Source organism: Phanerochaete carnosa, assembly GCF_000300595.1.
Source record: "Phanerochaete carnosa HHB-10118-sp unplaced genomic scaffold PHACAscaffold_8, whole genome shotgun sequence".
In the NCBI taxonomy this organism is placed as follows: Eukaryota; Fungi; Basidiomycota; class Agaricomycetes; order Polyporales; family Phanerochaetaceae; genus Phanerochaete; species Phanerochaete carnosa.
Genome location: NW_006767635.1, coordinates 2,337,390 through 2,342,097, shown reverse-complemented (window position 1 = coordinate 2,342,097; position 4,708 = coordinate 2,337,390).

Here is a 4,708-nt window from a genome sequence, read left to right as displayed (position 1 = left end):
TCGATAATTCTGACTCTTATTCCTGCCCTTGTAAGGCCGAGCGCGGTCGTAAGACCCGCTGGTCCAGCACCTATGACGAGAACGTCAACGAGGGATTCTGATGAAGTAGAAATCGGAGGATTCATTGGTATAGGCAGACTGGAGCACGGGTGCGACAGTTAAAGCAGCTGAGAGCGTACACGCCTTATAGCCCTGCCAAGCTTGTTCGCGGGACGCTGGTAAAGGTGATGAGAAATACGTATAACGTGTTCAAATAGACGTGAGAAGCGGCCGCTCAATGCAGGAACGCATCTGATTCCGTGCCACGGTAGAGAGCGCGCGGAGAGCTCGCTCACCACTCACCGGTCCTTCTAGATAGCCTCTTACCATCCCTATAGGCCACATTAGACTTGAGAAGGATGAGATCGACTATCATATCAACTGCATGTTAAAGAGGCCAGCGGTGTGAACACTCGCGCCGCCAGTCAAAAGCGCTCGACGACGTCGGAAGGCGTCAGAATTTCTGGGGCTGTAGACTAGATGCTAGGACCCGCGATGATCGTTTTACTAGTTGATACGTCGCTGAATAGCAGTGATGACGAGAGGAGAATTACGAGGTGGCGCCGTTTGGACCGAGTAGGGGGGACCTTGTCAACATCAGGAAGCAGCGTCTGACTACGTAGCGAGGGCGCTTGCTACCCTGAGCCACCGCATCTGCCCTTGTCGGGTAGCGCACGCGTAGAGGCTCAGGAGTGCCTGGTAGTACCCAGCGGCAGCGCACACATTTTAGGGGTCACTACGGTATGCCAGAAATTATATATTGGTTATTCAAGCTACAATGTGCAAATTTGTATGCGGGACACACACCTATGTCATTACTGGACTAAAATTAGATTAATGCACCGAAGAGCAGCACTCCAAGGCAAACTCGTGTGGATGTTCAAGCTCAAGCTCAAGAGGCGTCTGCCGAAGTACAAAGACGTCTGCCCTAAAGTGTTGGATGATGGCGCGACGGACAAAGGTAAGCGCTTGAACATCTCGTCGTCCCAGCTTCCACTGTTGAAGCGCCTAGTGGCTCTGGCTTGGCGTTCCGCCCGGCATGGACTTAAGGTGGACATCTTAAATTAGGTGCTGCTAATACGTAGATAGTGATTGGACAATCATATGTAGTGCTCCCACGCACGGACCTCTTTATGGCAGGCTTCCCCATTCTAGCGGACTTTCAATTTTGCTTCCTTTTAGTATATAAGGACTCCTCTCGCATCCCCACTCTGCGTGCTCTTTCCCTTCGCACCCAGAGTAAGTCCCTTCGTCGCTCTTGCGCAGTATGCACTTATGCTTACGCCCTGTATAGCTAATCCCCCGTGTGTATTAGGTTAGATCTATACAGCGTGCTCTTTCCCTTCGCACCCAGACTAATCCCCCGTGTGTATTAGATTGTGCCCGCGTGCCACTCGCCAGTTCGCGCTCGCGCAGCCCAGTAGTCGTATCACGACAATAGGTTATGAGCCCCGGCTTGTAACTGGCCCCCATCTACCCTCCATCCCTCACGAGTCTTCACTCGGAGAGATCCGGCACCAGCCGCACATTTGCTCCATAACACCTCAGGGTCTTTACCCCAAGTGTTACTCCACATCGCAACACGGACACTAGAGTTCCTCTAGTGCATGTCTAGTCCATCTGCATCACACCCATCTTCACCAACTGCACCGACACCTGCACCTGCACCGGCACCCCGTCCTACACGTCGCACTCCCGCTGCTCCCACTACACCCTCTCAATCCGCGTCCACCGCACCTCGCCGCACGACAACCATGTCCTCCGCCTCCGCATTCGCATCAGCCACCGGTCCACCGTCGATGAAGCTCGACGCGATCGGGAAGCTCAAAGGTTCCAGCGACTACCCACGCTGGTCCCTGATGATGCAGCAATACTTCATTGCTGCACGCGCATGGAAGGTCGTCGACGGCACCGAGAGAGCCCCTGTCCCAAGCAGCTCCGTCTCCGCTGCAGACATCGAAGCATGAGAGACGACAAACGCATATGCGAGGTTTTACATCCTCAGCACGCTCGGCGACGAGCTGCTGCACCTCGCGAACCCAGTGGACATCACAGCCGCCGCGCTGTGGAAGAAGCTGAAGGACAACTACGCCGCCTCCACCACGATGTCGGCATTCGTCAAGTTCTGTGCGTACTTCTCGCACGCGATCACGGACAGCGACGACCTCGCTGCCCAACTCGACAAATGCGCCCGACTCTGGCAAGAGGTCAGTGCCTCCGGGATCCTCCAAACCCCGGAGCTCCTGCAGATATTCGGCCTGCTCACGGCCCTCCCCGACTCATTCAACAACGTCGTGGAGCCCATCCTCGCAGTCACCAAGCCTGCCGACTTGAAGCTCGACGACATCCGCAACCGTCTCCTCGACAAAGCGAAACGTCGCAGCTCCTCCACCAACGTCGCCGCCTTCCACGCACCGAAGGCGTCTACCTCAGGCAAAGCCAAAGCTGGCAAACCTGACGGCAAGAAGGGCAAGTGCAACTTCTGCCACTACAAAGGCCACTACGAGCAGGACTGTAGAAAGAAAAAGGCCGCCGCCAAAGAGGCGCGGAAGGGCAGCAATGGCAAAGCCCAGGATGGTAAAAGTAATCCGTCCAGTAGTAGTACTGGTCACGCATCTGTACATGTAGTCGCCGCCGAAGGAGCCGCTGCTCCTGAGGCCGAAATTCACTCCGCTTCCTGGTATCTCCACGGTGTGAAACACTGGATGTTAGACTCCGGCTGTACACGACACATTACGAACGACCTGAACGACTTCGCTGAGTACACCACCTTCGCGTCGCCTACGTATGCAACACTAGCAGATAAGGCGAAAACGCAAGTAAGCACGCTCGGTTCAGGAGTTGTCGAGGGCACTACGCTCGTCGACAACAAACCAGTAAACATCAGGCTAGAGAACGTTCTCTACAGTCCTGCAATGTCCGGACGGCTAATCTCCGTCTTATGCATCGAAGACAAAGGCTTCGATCTCGTCTTTGGGAAAGGACGAGCCCAAATCAAGCGTGGTAACACCACGTTTGGCATAGGCACTAAGTCCCGCGGTCAGTATTGGTTGGACCTTACTCCACCTCCACCATCTGTCGCGGTCTCCACGCACAACGCCACTTCGCTCGACGTTATACACCATCGGTTCGGTCACCTGAACTGGGAGGCAGTACGCAAGCTCGCCGCTGCTGATTCCTCTCCGGTCAAAGGCCTCATCGCCGCCGATATGGATAAACCTTCGCATCCCTGTGAAGGCTGCGTTTTGGGCAAAGCACACAGGCGTACATTCCCCACATCGTCCACCTCACGCGCCAACAAACCCTTCGACCTCATTCACTCTGACCTCGACGGACCTATGTCGGTGGTGTCCATCACGGGCCACCGATACTTTGCTACCTTCATCGACGACTGCTCCGACGTCACATGGGTCTACTATCTGCGAACAAAGGATGAGTTCCTCTCCGCGTTCAAAGACTTCGTAGCCCTCGTCGCGCAACAGTTCGACACGGTCATCAAGGTCTTTCGGTCAGATCGAGGGGGTGAATACCAGTCCAACGAGTTCATCAACTTGTTGAAGAAATCTGGGATCATCCACGAGCGCACGATACCCGGTACCCCACAGCAAAACGGCAAAGCTGAGCGCATGAACCGCACGCTTGTAGAAGCCGCTAAGTCAATGCTACAAACCGCCGGGTTATCACACGGATTCTGGGAAGAAGCTGTTCGCACAGCTGTACACGTACGCAACAGAGGCCCCAAGAAAGCCATTGCATGGCGTACGCCCCTGGAACGACTCACTGGCACCACACCGGACGTGTCCCACTTCCAAGTCTTCGGTTGCCAGGCCTATCGCCATATACCCGGGGATAAACGCAAGAAACTCGATGCTAACGCTGAGAGCCTAGTGTTTATCGGCTACGAGACGAATTCTAAAGGTTATCGTCTATGGGATAAACGTAGCAGAAAGATCACCACGAGTACTGATGTGATATTCGACGAGTCGATCTTCCCCAACAAACTCCTACCCTCACCGTCCTCGACACAACCGACCGGATCTACATCCACGCTGCCGTCATCTGTCGAACTCGAACTACCACCCCTTAACACGCCACCGGCTCCTACGCAGCCGCCACAGCCTGTACCACCTCCTACTCAACCCATCACACCAAAACCGCCTACAGCATCCCAAATACCACGCCTTACACCTCGAACAGAGTTGTATCCAGCTCCGCCAATCCCGCCAAGTGCACCGGTCAAGCCTGAATTCAAAGGCAAGGCCAAAGCCTCACCATCTCGCGTCGTCGCCCCTCCGCCACTCCAGCCAAATCCCAACACCACCTCGTGGGACTATAACCCCTTCACCAACCCTGAGCATGCCACGACGTCGTCAGGCGTCCGCCGCGGTACCCGCGAGCGTAAGGCAACTCAGAAATGGACGAGCATTTGGCCCGGAGCGACCGAAGCAGACATCGAGGAAGCACTGAACACAGGCAAGGAACCGGGCGACATCGCTGCGATCGTAGGCGACTCCTCCATCGCTGGAGAGCCGCGAACCTACAAACAGCAGCCGATGCACCGGATTCAGTGGAATGGATGACTGCCATGCAGGCCGAAGTCACCGGCCTCCTGGAACAGGCACCTGGGACTTGTCGACCTACAAAAGTCGCAAGGCGATCAGTGCAATGG